Genomic DNA, 17,367 nt, shown 5'->3' with positions numbered 1-17,367 from the left:
TATAACGGTAAGTTTTATGATTATGTTGACAATGTTTGCATAGTTTGTGGGTGTTGGGAGATGCTATCGAATGGTATCAAAACCCGATTTGTTTACAATTTGATCATTGGCCCTTTAGAACTGTTACGCGAGATTTACTCAAAACCGTATGAATAAAACGGTACTTTGCTCAGAGTAAGTTCGAATTTCGAACTTAGCATTTACTCTGTCAAAATTGTTGTTTTTTGTTTTGGCTATCTGATTTTTACGCAGTAGCCAACATTAGTTCCTTTGCAGATCTCAAGCTTAAATTTTGCTTGAGAAAGACTTGTGCCGGCTTCTGATGAACCCACACACCCCGGCGAAACTGTTTAATCACGTCTGCCGGGAATAAGTCAGTGAGCGCAAGAAACTGCAACCATCGTGTTCCGCCTACAAAGACTGCAATTGATAAGTACATAAAGGATGTTGCTGCATTTTTTCTTATGTGACGGTTGCCGGTTAGTTTGCAAAGGTAAGTGTTTTGTACTTTTGTTATTTTGCAAATCATTTATTCCTGTCCCTCGCAAACAGATCTTACTGGAGGGTAGTCAACAACCAAAGCAGGAGGTGACCGTACCCTCCCAGAACAAGCCTAAGTCCACTGAACGATAACGATGAGCGGAGTACCGATATGTAACATCACCAGGATTATCGTCAGAATGAAGTTAAACCGGCAGCAACTTCATTAGCAACCAACCTTAGCAGCATCAGCAACAAAAGGAAATTTAATTGAATCCACCACGGCTGTGTGTTACGTGTTAGTTCAAGATGCCACAGGTGACCGGATTGGCACTAGTGAATGAGGAGTTATAGGACTAGGGAAGTGCATCGTAGTTAACGCAGACATTGGAAACAAGATTTAAATAAAAAAATATACGTCGTTACAAAACTTAATCGAATGTTTAAAGAATTCAGTTCACCATAATTTTCACCAGCTGGAATCTATTAATTTCGCCCAAAACCCACCACAAATTTTGTAAGAATCCGCCAAAATATGCTTCTTCTTTCTGATGTTACGTTCTTACTGGCACAGAGCCTACGTTTGGTGAGGGCTAACTTTACCAACTGATCATTTTTTCATAAGTATGTATATCGTGTGGCTGGTACGAAGATACTCTATGTCCTGGGAAGTCGAGAAAATTACCAACCCGGTGGGATTTGAAACCACGACCCTCAGTTCAACAGCTTCGAACAGCTGCGGGTTTAACGGTACGACTATCTGGCCCCTATCCGCCAAAATCCGTTATGGATATTCCCAAAAGACCTGATCTGATAATCTGCTAGTTATCTCAAAATAATCTAGTCCAGAATATTTAGAAGAATTCGTCTTAAAACAGAGAGATCTTCTTTAAAAAAAACCAATTCTCAGGATCTATTTTAGAAATTTTGGGGGGTCTTTTAAAGATGCTTCGTGAAATTCTTCTAATACTCACCTATACCGAAGCTTCCCAAACTGTGGGTTGTGACCTCTAAGGGGTTGTGGGTAGCGGAATACTCTTATCTTGAATTTAACGTAAACTTTTTGAATGACTCCTTGTATTGTATTTTAGCAGTCAGTAAGTCGATAGTGCATCGATTGGGATCAGTGAACAAAACTTTAGTACTGGATATTTTGAATTTACTTAGAATGATCCAAGCCTAACATATCAGAATGATATTTTGTAAGTCCATTTGACTATGGAAAGTTGTCTTTCAATAGTAAAACATTAAGCAATTCAATTTGTTCACAATCAAACTAATCATTTTAAAAACCTCAAAAAAATTTGATTTTTATTTTACATCAACGCTGCAGCAGAATTTGACAAACAATTGTGAAATTCGCCAAGTTGAAAGTTTCGAAGATTTGTTCAATAAATTTCATCACAAAAGCTTCGGCTTATTATTTTAGAATATTTTCGCTGAAGTTGAAGTAATGTTTTACAAAGCATTACTTGAAGCTAATGAAATTATGTTAGCACGTCATTTTTACAAAAGTTGTGGAGAAATGGTAATAATTAAATATTGAAAAACGCAAAATATTTCTATTCTTCATTATTTTACAAATAATTTATTTGTGACGTTTTTTTATGTTGATGCATGTAATATTAAAATCTATTCATCGATTTATTTAGTTGTATATCAATCACTTCCATCTGTAATACAAAATCCTCTGACAAAGTAAGGGTTCATTCACAAATTAGCCATTTTTGACACACAATGCTTTTTGTATGAATATTTTACAAATTTTGTATGAGATGCATCATAATAAGGACACCCACCCACCCCTTAACGTTATGGAATTTGTGAATGAACCCTTACGAAAGACCACGGAGTACAAAACTTTTTATTTACAATTCTGCGTAGATGGATCTCGAAGAATACTGTTGATGACTGAGAATTCCTTCTAGATTTCTGAATAATTCCTCGAAAGATATCTACAGGAATGGCAATAGGAAATTTTGAAAATCCCTAGAGATCCTATCAATTGTTGAAAATCTGTAACATTTCTTGGAGAACTTTTAGAAGATTGCGGGAGTTATTCTAGATGGATTTCTAAAAATACTTCTAATGAAACTTTCCAGGAATTTTTAGAGAAATATATGATATCTGAGAATCATGTACAATTTTTTTGGAATACTAATAAAGAATAAAGGAATTCTTTGCGGATTGCTAATTTAAGTCTTGGATGAAAAACTAAATGAAAACTTTGGACTTGTTCCCTAAAAAGTCTCTAAGGGTAAACTCGAAATAATTAAAAAAAAAAAATAAAGATTATGTTGAACTTACTTGAAAGAATCTCTGATGGATTTTTTGTGTTATTTGCGGTCAGTGATATATCAGCATCGATTAAAATCATGCGTCGATTTTTTATGCCGAGTTTGTCGAAATCCAAATTGGTATGATCAGCAGGTGAATTCCGGCGCACATTTTCTTCGAAGAGAAGAAATTTTCTTCCATAACCCACCAGCAAGAAAATTTTCTTTTCTTCGAAGAAAATACGCGCCAAAATTCACCTACAGGTTCTCGGATTCTCTTTCGATTTCGTTCGCACATTCCCGACTTGCAAAATTTGAAAATTAATCATCACAATTCAAATTGGGAGGAAGCTCGTACTACGCCAATCATGACTATTGAAATTCCGAAGGTGCATTAAATACGTAAGGGTTGGTTTATGAGGGGTTTGAGAGTTCTTACGCGTCATACAAATTGTTTTTAACTTTCATACAAAAATATTACCTTTGGGAAAGAACCCTCCAAAATGATCTTTCGTTATGAATATCGGTCAACAGCCAGCAAAATCATGCGATTCGCATTTCTGTAGGTGCACAGTAACTGTTGTCTGTCACGTACTGGCCTTATAAAATCTTACTATCACTAAAGGCCTTATAAAATCCGACTAACTAAATTCCGCCAACGTCCGCAACGATCGAAAACCATAAATTGCTAAAGACGTCGTTTACATGCATCTTTTTACAATTTTCATACTTAAATTTTTCAACTGAGCATGGTCAGTAGGTTACTCAGGGTTTTCTGAGCATCTACTCAGGTTTCACTGCTTTATTCATACGAATTCGGATGTTCGAAAAGTAAATGCTCAAATGCTCAGTTTTATCATACCAACTTGAGTAAATGCTCAAGAAATTGATTTGACAGATGGATTTGAGTAAAGTAAAAGCTTTTGCTCAGTTTATTCATACGACCTATTAGGTCGTATGAATAAAACCGAGTACTTGCTCATGCTCAACACGATTTGTGCAAAGTAAAGTCTCTGAGCATTTACTCAAAACCATATGAATAAAACGATACTTTACTCAGAGTAAGTTCGAATTTTCGAACTTAGCATTTACTCTGTCAAAAGTATTGTTTTCGTTTTGATTAGGTATCTGATTTTTGCCACGAGAAGAAAGCCAGCGGTGCACAGAAGAAGCCCGTGCCGTTTGTTGCCGGCTGATAACGGATCCACTAACCCCGGCGGAAGATAACTGCCAGCATCACATCTTCCTGGGATGCGTCGATGAGCGCCACTTGGAAGAATGGATAATATGAAATTATGGAATACGTCGAGGGAAATCAACGATGTGGCGCAAAACGATCGGTCACCGCAAAGGTAAGTGTTTGGCACTTATTTTGTTCTGTAATATATTTATGTTTGTCCTTTCTAAATAGCCATAATCGATGAGTGATAAGCTTCAGTGGAATCGGTACTGGAGGGCAAGTCAAAACACCAGCGGAGCAAGAAACGGCAACAAAACCCTCCGAATCAGCTACAAACGGGAATATCCGGTCGACACCGACGAACATCGTTTCCATCATGGTCATTGAACATTTCCATCCGCACATTGAACGGAAGGACTTCGGTGAGGACATGCCACGACCATCCCCAGGAAACTAACGTGTTGCTGCTAGTGTTGTTCCTGCAATCGCTGTTGAAATCCTCATCGGGCTAAATTGGCGTTAGAACAGGATCGAGATCCTTAGGGATGGTGTCCGGTGCTGGAGGATCTTTCTCGTGATGATTTCATGATAAAACGATTTTCATCAAATATCCTTAAACGTATTTAAGAACACACTTCAAAAATCTTCTTACGAATAGATACTGGAACTCGATAGATTTTGAGATAACTTTCTGAAGAATTTTTGAAGAAATTTTCCTATAGGGTAGGTGTACCAGTTATGTTCATAGGAGTTCCCTTCTTCTTTTTCTTCTTGGCATTAACGTCCTCACTGGGACAGAGCCTGCTTCTCAGCTTAGTGTTTTTATGAGCACTTCCACAGTTATTAACTGAGAGCTTTCTTTGCCAAAGTTGCCATTTTTGCATTCGTATATCGTGTGGCAGGTACGATGATACTCTATCTATACCCAAGGAAGTCAAGGAAATTTCCATTATGAAAAGATCCTGGACCGTCCGGGAATCGAACCCAGACACCCTCAGCACGGCTTTGCTTTGTAGCCGCGGACTCTAACCACTCGGCTAAGGAAGGCCCCTTAGGAGTTCCCCTTTTCGCTATATGTCAGAATTCTATTGTTTTCAAATTTTGAACTGTTTCGTGTGTAGTTAGATATCAAATCAAGAGTATTAGAATATTCAAAATATATAGAATGAAATGTAAAAGCATTCGTAATTTGTCCAAATTTCCATTTCCATTTATCCAAACAGGATACAACTATGGTCATTACTGGTTCACTTTCCATGTGAATCAGAAATTTCTTAAAAGGCCTATCAGAAATTCTTCCTGTGTTTCCCATCAAAAAATATTCTCAAAACAATCGATAGAAATTTCGCCGAAAATCTTCAGCATGATGGGTGATCATCTCTAGCTGTACCGGGAAATTTTGGGCTTATTCTACGGAGTGGCGTGAGGTGAGAATTGTTGGTCTCGTGCTGGGAGGGAGGCACCGATACTACACACGAAATATAAGACAACGTTATTTTGAACTGCAAGATAACTCCAGCTTGCCAACAACAATCAAGGCAGGCTTCAAGAAAATCGGTAGTTTCCTTTTGTTGTGCACTTTCGATCTTTCCTGACAAACATGAAAAAAGGGCCACAGTTTTCTATTCACTAAATATTCATTTTCATTGGAAAAAGTAGAACGATGCGTTTTTCAATGCTTTATGTTCAATCAGATTAAATGGTGCTCACGTGACATTACTTGCGTTATGTGCATGAATTGATTTTCATTCAATTTTTATCACTTTTGAAGAAATACAAAAATGTGTTTTAATCAGTTACGCGCTTTTTTCATGTTAGTCCAATGTTTGAGATCTGGGCTCACAGTGACAGTTCGTGACAGTGGAATCTCGGCTCACTATGACGTACAGAAATTTTGTATTGGTTTCTCCCTCCCAGGTCTCGTGTACTACCCATAAAAGCATAACTGGCCCATATTAATTTTTGAACCAAAACCTTTTTTCATTACAACGTTTATGTTTTCATATATATTTCACTACGCATATACATAATTGTATGAAAATGTTATGGAAAAATATGAAGTTGACGTAGTTCCATATTGAAAAATAGGGGCATTACAGTCTTTTTATATGAGCTTTCAACCCAAATAGCAACTGCAAAATGTGAAATACTACACATATTGGACATTCTCACATCTTTTTATAAATTCTAAAAGGAATTTTTGAAATAAATAATAAAAAGGACAAACAATTACTACATTAGAACATTTTTCCAAATGTTACAGTATTTATTTAGGGCTTCTCAAAAAGTACAATGATTTTTCCAAATATTCTAAAATTCAACTAATCATATGCTTAAAATTTTCTACCATATTTTCGAAGAGTTTCTTCGAGGTTTGGTGAAAAAATTATTCTAAGAAAATCTCCAGGATTCATTTTAGAGATTTTTGCACTAATCTATCCACTGAAAAATAGAAAACCTTCAAAGATATCACCAGAATTTATTTAGAGAGCCTTCGGTAGAAGTTCTTCCAATGTTATCTTGAGGAATTTTGATTAAGTTATATTCACAATTTTCGTAGTAATTGCTCTTGAAATAATTTAAGAATACTTTCAATGATTTCTTTAAACAAATTTCTACGTTAATATAATAATAATTCCATCAGGTTTTTATTTTGTAATATTACAAGCAATAGCATTAATGCTCCATTGCCTGAAAGCTCTTGTCATTTGTCGAATAAAAGCAATGTCGCATCAGTTTTGTTGATATGTACAGTTGACTCCCCTTACTCGATATCGAGTTAGAGAACCATAGTAAAAGTTGGTTTTCATGGCTAACTCGATGGTCCCTTCAATAACGAGTAAGGGAGAGATGACTGTAGTAGAATACGTGAAATGTTATAATGATTGTGGTTACTTGGAGAGTCTTGAAATAGAAGAGTTTACGAGAACTAGTAAAAAATGGTACAAAAATATATTTAACCAAAAACAACAGCTTAAAGGCGATTTGATTTTTTTTTTTGTAGTCACTATATATAGCAATAACTACAAATAAAATCAAATCGCGATTTAGTTTTTATTTTTGGTTAAATATATTTTTGTACTATTTGTTTTAATCACTGCACAATGGTCGGGCTCCATATAAAGGGGCGGCCAAAACTACCAAAAACTTTTTTGAGATTTTCATTATTTTTCTACCTTTAAAATATACCTCATGTGTTATATTATTATGATCCTCAATTGAAATCTATCTAAAATTTAAATTTCTATGACTTTTATGACGGCAAACCGGCTGAAGTCAAAAAATTGAAAAATGTAACAATAAAATAAAGCACAAAATTTATAGTTTAGGAATGCAATATTTCCCCAAAGTTACCCACTTTCTGAAAGCTTATAGTTCAACACTTTTATCGAGCATGAGGATGGAAAAAAATATTTGGTTGAAGTTTTAATACTATTCAATATTACACTTTAGTAATTTTGATGATATTGAACATGAAAAACATCTCTTGTCGCGTCATGTCGCCGCCATTTCGAATATTGCACATCAAAAAGCATCCTTAGATCTAACAAAAAACCTTTAAAATTTTTGCAGAAATTTGCTGATTTGCAAGTTAGAGCTATTTGAATAATTTAATATTTTACATATTTTTGGACGATATTTTTCATACAAAGTTTATTTGAAATATATTTAACCTCTATTCATACACATTTTGATCTAACTCGATCAAATATAAACAAAATTTGTGCTTTCAGCCCAGTTTGATAACAAATTTAATTTTAAAAAATCCTTTTTTTTAAGTTACGTAATTTGTGAATAACCCTTCTGAAACATCGAAAACGCCAAATAACATATTCAGATTACATATTTCATCGATTAAGGCGATAAAAATAGTTTTGGCCAAACTTCATTTTTTCCAGACCATTGTGCACTGGTTGAATTAATCACTGGTTGAAGGTTTCAGCCAAAATTATATAAGTACGTTGCATAATTGTTAATTAAATGTCGAGAAATTCGAAGATGTGTCCTTTGGGTAATTTTAAGCTGAATTTATGGAGGAATCCCGAAAAAATCCTGGAAGGACTCGTCTTAATATATAAAGTTGGAAAAATAACTATTGTAGAAACCTGAGGTGCAAAGCTTGGGTAAATTCTTGAATAAATCAACGAAGTGATATGTTATGTTGTCTTAGAAGGTAGCAACTCAATGAGAAATCCTCAAGGAAATGCCTCAAAATATTTGTAGAGCAATTTCTTGTAAAATTATCTGAGCTCTTAAAATTGTGACCAGTTCTTAAAAACAAATTAGAAAGAAAAATATATAAAAGTAAGAGTGATGAAATTTTAATGGAATTTATGAGCAAATTTGATTAACGAACTTCTTAAAAAGTCATGTCCAACGATTATTTTTTTCATCAAAAGTTTTAAGTGGTGAATTTTCTTTAAGCGAAAAAACGATCATAGTAAAACTAGTAATAATTGTTCACGCATTTCTCTTAAATTCGTCGCGCTGGGTCTTATTATTTTTAAGAATATACCAGGAATTTCTTCAAGTATTTCTTCTTTGATTCAATTAGATATACTACATACGTTATGATTTTTTTTCCAAGAGGTGAATTTGAAAAAATAAACGTTTTACCTAGAGACTATTCCAAAAATTATTGAGCGTTTTAGTCAAAATATGCTATTTTGGCTCTAAAAAGATTCCAATTCTATCAACTTTGATATTTCCAACGAAATTTTGAGAGATGTGTACGCTTTTTTAAACTCAATCAACAGAACTTGCTCCGGTGTGACTTAGCACCGACCAATTGTTCTTGGAATTCCACCAGGATGTTTGAAAAATTACTCAGATTTCAACTATTTGTTCTAAAAGTCTTTCAGTCTGCTATTTTAAACCTTATTACAAATTTAAAAGTAACTTTCACGCTTGTTTGTTTTCAACTGAGCATGGTCAGTAGGTGACTCAGGATTTTCTGAGCATTTACTCAGCTTTTACCGCTTTATTCATACGAATTGGGATGTTCGAAAAGTAAATGCTCAAATGCTCAGTTTTATCATACCAACTTGAGTAAATGCTCAAGAAAATGATTTGACAGATGGATTTGAGTAAAGTAAAAGCTTTTGCTCAGATTATTCATACGACCTATTGTTGCAGTTTGCATGCATGCAGGATTTTCACAAATTTTATAACGCCAAAAATGGCTATTTTCAACACTCAAAACAAACCACCCCACACCCCGAAACAAGCAATTGGGTTGTTTAGTGAATAAAAATTCACAGTCTTTTGTAGAATGATCGAAAGAGCACATATTTTTGACGTTGGATGTCGTCTTACGGTAACATACTGGGGTACAATTTCGAAAAAAGAAAATCTCTCGCGTCACGAAAAGTGGTTAGATTTTGACTGTTAATTACATGCTAACGCCCGGTTTCGAGATTCTTGCACCAAGGGCTTGTTCATATATTTCATAACGCTAAAATTGGTTATTTTGGACACCCACCCACCCCCTCGTGACGCTTTTTGTATTGATACTCTACATATTTTGTAAGAGCCGTAACAACGTCAGGACACCCACCCACCCCCTAAAGCGTCATGAAATTTGTGAATGGGCCCCAATCGATTGGAAATCTTTCTACGAATCAACTCTAATAATGAAAACTATTGATTTTCATGACTAAACTATTGATAAATGGGTAAATATCGAAGCATGTCTTATTTTCCACAGAAAAGCACATTTTTCTTGCAGTTATAAGGTTTTGACGTGTTGAAGATTACTTGTACGACATTAGAATCCTGGTTTGCTCGCATTTAGCGATGATTGAATAATGCCGTCGTCGCTACCTACATGTAAATACATGCTAAAGCGATCAGTATCAACTTGCAAACAAAGAGCTAAAACTAATTACACGGAGAACAAAATATAGTGTTCGTAATCATTTTTCCGGTCAATTTAACTATATTTTAAGGTTAATTTGGAGCTGAGACGAGACTCGCGAAGACGGTCTTCTTTTTCTGTGATTGCTGAGTTTTTTTCTAATTCCCCTTTGTGTTTATACCAATTATGCGCAAGCCGTTCAAACCCTCACATGAACCTCTCAGCAAAAAATGATTAAGTTTGCATCACATCGAATCATAAATAACCGTTTGAGTGAAATTTCATGCCAGCAAACGTAGCAGACATTAGAAATAATTAATCTTCTGCTTAGATGTATCAGCAACTTTGGTAAAAACTGCTCCGCTGACTGAGGTTTTTAATAACAATTTACTTTGAACACAATACTTTGCACTTTTCCAGCCATAAAAACGGTGGGCTGCATTTGACGTTTCGTGAGAGGGGAATCTGGGCTGCATATGACGTTGATATTTTTCCTCTTCGCGAGTCTCTCTCAGATTTGGAGATAACTAAAAATATAGTTGAATTGACAGTATATTGATAAGCATAACTATACCATATAGTTGTTGATAACTATATTTTTGATTGAATTTACAAACGTCAAAAGTCAAAATATAACTATAGGGCTTGTTCATATATTTCATAACGCTAAAATTGGTTATTTTGGACACCCACCCACCCCCTCGTGACGCTTTTTGTATTGATACTCTACATATTTTGTAAGAGCCGTAACAACGTCAGGACACCCACCCACCCCCTAAAGCGTCATGAAATTTGTGAATGGGCCCATATTTTAGTTGACTCAAAGTGAAATTTATTGAGTTTACAATATTTTGCAATGTTTACTCAGCATTTTGTTCAGCTTTATCAATATATCTGAAAAGATTCGGTGCTGCTTTATCGATCTAAAAATAACATTGCAAAAATGAAAACAAAGGGCTAGTCGACAAACTTGATATGTGGTCTCCTGCGTGAGAGGTGGTCATCTTAGCACCTACACTATTCCTTGTAAGTTAGAAGTAAGTAGATTTGTGAGCATGACTTGAAGTCTAGGGAGGTGAATGTTTCCGCTCAATCAAAGAAGTGTGTGTATTTGATTTGACGTTAATTTAGTGTTGGCATAAGTTAATTTTATTTCGAAACAACTATTTGTGCGTAAGTAAAACTAATTGACAGGATTGTTATCTTAACATACAGAAATTCTTCTGCGTGTAGCTACTGCTTTGTTATGTTTTTGATTTGGTAAGAAATTGTCTATCGAATCGAAATACGCACACAGAGAAGACTGCAAAAATGCCGCCTGACCCGAGCAATATACAGGTGGAGCGACGGGAACCTAGGTAGAAATTTGTTTGCCATTTCTCTCCGTTGAAAACTAATCAACCGAAATTATAATAGGGTAACGACTGTTTATTTTAATCTTAATCGCTAACAGTTGGCGCCAGTGGCAAAAAGTACAGACAACAACCCTTTGAACATTCAGTTTATCTGTGCTGGCCGCCTAGCGGCGACACTGATGCGTGTATTCCTTTCACTGATCGCGCTACGCTGGATTCTCAAATTTCTCAAATTTCAAACACAAGCGCATGGAAGAATGGTAGTCGGTGAACTGTCAAAACTTATGGAAAATAATGAAAAACGTAAATTACTTGCAATTAGGAAACTGGATCGAAAAAATAGTGATTAGAAATCAGATAACGGTCGTTTCCGGAATTTGCCTGGTAGAGTATCGAACAATGCTCATTTTTCAGTTAACGATCGCTTGATCATGAATCATACCCATCAGGAAGATCATAATCATGCTCATTCACAAACTAATTTTAATCCGTCGGGTAGCCGTTCGAATCTTTCTATTTCGAATGTATCTACCCACGGTAAATCCTTTGCCGATGTCGTAGCAGGAAATTCGAACTCCTCCCCTGTTCGATCCATGGGTACCCATTCTACTTGTTTCAAATCAAATGGAAAAAACCCTACCGCCACAGGTAACTCCGCTTCTTCGTCTACCGGAAATTCCAATGGGAAATCACATGACATGTCTGCCTCTGATTTTAATTTTCTAACTGAACAATTGAATCTAATGATTGATGCAATGTTCAAAGCCACCACTATGACTGAAGCAGTCCAAGTAGGTGTAAAATTTACAAATCAAATTGTTATTGGATTACGTTTTTCTAATGGATCCAAATAATAATTTAAATATTTTAAATTGGAATGCTCGTTCTCTGAATGGTAAAGAGGACGAGCTGTTTAATTTTCTTACAGTTAATAACGTGCATATAGCAGTTATTACCGAAACGTATTTAAAACCTGGATCTAAACTCAAAAGAGATCCTAACTTTTTTGTTTATCGTAATGATCGACTTGATGGGGCATGTGGGGGAGTTGCAATCATCATTCATAGGCGTATAAAACATCAACTGTTTTCATCATTTGAAACTAAAGTTTTTGAAACTTTAGGTGTTTCTGTTGAAACACAGTTTGGTAAATATACTTTCATAGCTGCCTATTTGCCTTTTCAATGCTCTGGGCAGCAAGTTAATTTGCTCCAAACTGACTTGCGTAAATTGACTCGCAATAAGTCAAAAAATTTTGTCATTGGTGACTTTAATGCCAAACATCGGTCATGGAATAATTCTCAAAGTAATTCCAACGGCAGAATTTTATTTGATGAGTGCTCTTCAGGATATTTCTCAATTCAATACCCTGATAGCCCTACATGTTTTTCCTCTTCTAGAAATCCATCTACGATTGATTTGGTCTTAACCGACTCTAGTCATCTTTGTAGCCAAATGATTACTCAGGCTGATTTTGATTCTGATCATGTCCCTGTTACATTTCAAATATCCCAAGAAGCGATTCTCAATCCTATCAGCTCCACTTTCAATTATTTACGAGCCGACTGGAATATATATAAAACGTATGTTGACTCCAATCTTGATGTTAACATTTCTTTAGAAACTAAACTTGATATTGACAATGCTCTTGAAACTTTAACAAATTCCATTGTTGAAGCCCGGAGCATTGCAATTCCAAAATGTGAAGTAAAATTTGAATCCGTGATTATAGACGATGATCTTAAACTCTTGATCCGTCTTAAAAACGTGAGGAGAAGACAATTTCAACGCACTCGCGATCCTGTTATGAAAATTATATGGGAGGATTTGCAGAAAGAAATCAAGAAACGTTTTGCTCAATTAAGAAACAAAAATTTTGAAAATAAAATTTCTCGATTGGACCCTGGCTCTAAGCCCTTTTGGAAATTATCTAAAATCTTGAAAAAACCTCAGAAGCCAATACCGGCATTGAAAGAGGAAAACAAATTATTACTAACTAATTGCGAAAAAGCTCAAAAACTTGCTATGCAGTTTGAAAGTGCGCACAATTTTAATTTAGGACTTACTAGTCCAATTGAAAATGAAGTTACTCAGGAGTTCGAAAATATTCTCAATCAAGAGAACGTTTTCGAAAATGCCTGGGAGACTGATTTGGAAGAAGTGAGAACTATTATTAAAAAATTCAAAAACATGAAAGCTCCTGGCGATGATGGAATTTTCTACATCCTCATCAAGAAACTTCTAGAAAGTAGCTTATCATTTTTAGTTGATATATTTAACAAATGTTTTCAATTAGCATATTTTCCTGACAAATGGAAAAATGCTAAGGTTGTTCCAATTTTAAAACCAGACAAAAATCCTGCAGAAGCTTCTAGCTATCGTCCAATCAGTTTGCTTTCCTCCATCAGTAAACTTTTTGAAAAGGTTATTTTGAACAGAATGATGGCCCACATCAACGAAAATTCAATTTTTGCCAATGAACAGTTCGGATTCCGCCATGGACATTCGACCACTCATCAACTTTTACGTGTAACAAATTTGATCCGTTCCAACAAATCTGAAGGCTATTCTACTGGTCTTGCTCTTCTAGACATAGAAAAAGCATTCGACAGTGTTTGGCATGAAGGTTTGATTGTAAAATTAAAAAACTTTAATTTTCCAACATACATTGTTAGAATAATTCAAAGTTATCTGTCAAATCGTACACTTCAGGTTAATTATCAGAACTCCAGATCTGAAAGACTTCCTGTAAGAGCTGGTGTTCCTCAAGGCAGCATTTTGGGACCAATATTATACAATATTTTCACATCTGACTTACCTGAGCTACCTCAGGGATGTCAAAAATCTTTGTTTGCGGATGACACAGGCCTCTCCGCCAAAGGACGAAGCCTGCGTGTTATCTGTAGTCGATTGCAAAAAAGTTTGGATATTTTTTCTTCATACTTGCAAAAATGGAAGATTTCTCCTAATGCTTCCAAAACTCAACTAATAATATTCCCACATAAATCAAAAGCTCTTTATTTGAACCCTTCAAGTAGACATGTTGTCACGATGAGAGGGGTTCCAATAAATTGGTCAGATGAAGTTAAGTATCTAGGGCTCATGCTAGATAAGAATTTAACTTTCAAAAATCACATTGAGGGCATTCAAGCCAAATGTAATAAATATGTAAAATGTCTCTATCCCCTTATTAATAGAAAATCAAAACTTTGTCTTAAGAACAAGCTGTTGATATTCAAACAAATTTTCAGGCCAGCCATGTTGTATGCTGTACCAATATGGACTAGCTGTTGTAATACCAGGAAGAAAGCTCTGCAGAGAATTCAAAATAAAATTTTGAAAATGATTCTGAGGCTTCCTCCCTGGTATAGTACTAATGAGTTACATAGAATATCCAATGTTGAAACATTGGAACAAATGTCAAATACAATCATTAATAATTTCAGGCAAAAATCGTTACAATCTTCTATTGCCACGATTAATGCGTTATATGTTTAGGTTAAGTTAGGTTAAGTATATTAAAAACGTTTTTTTTCTCTTATAAGCAGGTGAAATCAACTCACCTGTAAAAAAAACTGAACTGCTACGGCAAATGAAATGTAATATGTTGTTAACAAAATGTTAATAAAATCTTAGATTTGTTTTACCAAATTAGGATGATAGTGTTGTCTAATAACACAGAACACCTAGATATAAGAAATAATGAATGTAATGTTTGGAATGATACTAATAAAGAAATAAAAAAAAAAAAAAAAAAAAAAAAATATATATATATATATATACAAAAAAAAAACAAAATGTCTTTTTTGTCACGCCTTTACCTTTTCATGGATCAATTATGATCCCAAGATTGTAAAAACATAAACATTAATGGCGTTCCTGTATAATATTCACGTTATATTCACGCTAGCAAATCTTAGATTTGTTTTACCAAATTAGGATGATAGTGTTGTCTAATAACACAGAACACCTAGATATAAGAAATGAATGTAATGTTTGGAATGATACTAAAAAAAAAAAAAAAAATCATCGTCCATTGTGCTTTCTTTGCTTCAGGATTTCGTTTTTACTACCACTGAAAAAGAGTCATCTATTGCCTTTTCAGTTTTGAATATCGCCCTATTGATAAAAAAATAAATTAATTAATCTATTACTATTAAATAGATGAAATGTCTCTGATTGTAACTCTTTGACGTCGAATGCTGGGGCCGTTTTGTTTGAAATTGTTTTGCAATTCAATTTAAGCGAGTTCTCCACGGATACGACGAGCCAGCTGGATGTCCTTCGGCATGATGCTGACACGCTTCGCACACAGTTTGGTATCCTCAAACAAACCGACCAGTTAGGCCACGCTCGCTTCCTGCAGGACCGACGGCTGAGCTCTGGAATCGCATATCGGTTTTGATCAAGAAGTCCTGAGCGATTTCACGGTCGGGCACTGGAATGGCAACTGCGCTGCCGAGATCACTATAATAAATTGTCGGACACTACTGGTTTGCCTCTACATTTCCTCGGATACCACGACGAAGCAGAAGAAGTTCTTCATGGCGCGGAACTTCTTCGAGTATCAAAAGGAGATCATGCCAATCATCGTGATAGGCAACTTCAACATCGATTTGAGCAAAGAGGAGAACATGGAGTTCGCGGACTTCATGGAGAAGTACCTCAACGACAAACTGGCTTCGGAACCCACTAAAGCAACCAATATTTATGGATCATGCGTAGACCTAACGTTCAACCGGAATATTTGTTTGGAGAGCAAGAGTTACCGCCCGGATAAAAACGTATTATTCAGTGAATGGAATAAACCATTAATGTACAATATAACGTATTGGATACAATACAGCGTATTGTAATTGAATGTCGAAACAACATTATTCTTGTTTGGATATACAATTCAAAAACAATGGGTGATATGAATAAAAAACTTTGAACTTTACTACATGTAGCATCTACTCAAAAACAAAATCCACAAAGTTTACTACACTTTTGGTATGAATAAAAAACTTTTCGAACATGTAGTACTTACTACTTTCGAACATGAGCAGTGACTGAAGCTGCACGTTAAGAAATTTCCATTCAGAGTGCAGAGTGATTCTGCACGTAAGGAACAATCTATTCAGAGTGACGCCTAAAATTAATACAATCATGCATATGAAGAAAATCCAGTTTGTCGCCCTTTTTGTAGATAGGGCATATAACGCCTTGCTTCCACTCCTCCGGTAGCTGTTCCGTTTCCCAGATTCTGACTATCAGCCGATGCAGACAAGCGGCCAACCTGTCCGGGCCCATCTTGATGAGTTCGGCTCCGATACCATCCTTGCCAGCGGCTTTGTTGCTCTTGAGCTGTTGAATGGCATCCTTAACTTCCCCCATCGTGGGAGCTGGTTGATTTCCGCTGTCCGCTGTGCTGACGTAGCCATCGCCTTCGCTGTCCTGACCTTCTGTGCCTGTGTTCTCTGCGCCATTCAGGTGTTCATCGTAGTGCTGCTTCCACCTTTCGATTACCTCGCGTCTGTCCGTCAAGATGCTCCCATCCTTATCCCGGCACATCTCAGCTCGCGGCACGAAGCCTTTGCGGGATGTGTTGAGCTTCTGATAGAACTTCCGCGTTTCTTGAGAACGGTACAGCAACTCCATCTCTTGGCATTCCACCTCTTCCAGGCGGCGCTTTTTGTCCCGGAATAGGCGGGTTTGCTGTTTCCGCTTCAGTCTGTATCGTTCCACGTTTTGCCGCGTACCATGCTGCAGCATTGCAGCCCGCGCTGCATTCTTCTCCTCTAAAACCTCCTGGCACTCCTCGTCGAACCAATCGTTTCTTGAGCTCCGTTCCACATATCCGACAATGCTTTCGGCAGCGTCGTTAATGGCTGCTTTGACTGTCCTCCAGCAGTCCTCAAGAGGGGCCCTATCGAGCTCGCCCTCATCCGGCAACGCTGCCTCAAGATGCTGCGCGTACGCATTGGCGACATCCGGTTGTTTCAGCCGCTCGAGATTGTACCGGGGCGGGCGTCGGTACCGTACATTGTTGATGACGGATAGTTTTGGGCGCAGTTTCACCATCACCAGGTAGTGGTCGGAGTCAATGTTGGCGCCACGATAGGTTCTGACGTCGGTTATGTCGGAGAAGTGCCGTCCATCGATCAAAACGTGGTCGATTTGCGATTCTGTCTGCTGAGGTGATCTCCAGGTGTACCGATACGGGAGGCTGTGCTGGAA

At 36.4% G+C, this 17,367-nt stretch overlaps 2 long non-coding RNA genes across 3 annotated transcripts; both read left to right on the top strand.

Moving 5' to 3' along the window:
- Positions 1–215: 215 nt before the first annotated feature.
- On the top strand, positions 216–915 carry LOC110676351. The gene is made up of 2 exons (XR_002500299.1): positions 216–493; positions 553–915. It is a non-coding gene; the product is annotated as an uncharacterized LOC110676351 (long non-coding RNA).
- A 2,773-nt stretch (positions 916–3,688) lies between these two features.
- Positions 3,689–4,610, top strand: LOC110676350. 2 transcript variants are annotated; one of them, XR_002500298.1, is made up of 3 exons: positions 3,689–3,817; positions 3,902–4,108; positions 4,168–4,610. It is a non-coding gene; the product is annotated as an uncharacterized LOC110676350 (long non-coding RNA). The 2 variants fall into 2 exon arrangements; XR_002500297.1 differs by lacking the exon at positions 3,689–3,817 and having other exon boundaries at positions 3,863–4,108.
- Positions 4,611–17,367: the final 12,757 nt, after the last annotated feature.

The sequence above is a fragment of the Aedes aegypti genome, chromosome 2 (genome assembly GCF_002204515.2).
Source record: "Aedes aegypti strain LVP_AGWG chromosome 2, AaegL5.0 Primary Assembly, whole genome shotgun sequence".
NCBI classification, from domain to species: domain Eukaryota; kingdom Metazoa; phylum Arthropoda; class Insecta; order Diptera; family Culicidae; genus Aedes; species Aedes aegypti.
The sequence above is the reverse complement of the archived record's forward strand: the minus strand, read 5'-3'. Positions and strand labels throughout refer to the sequence as shown.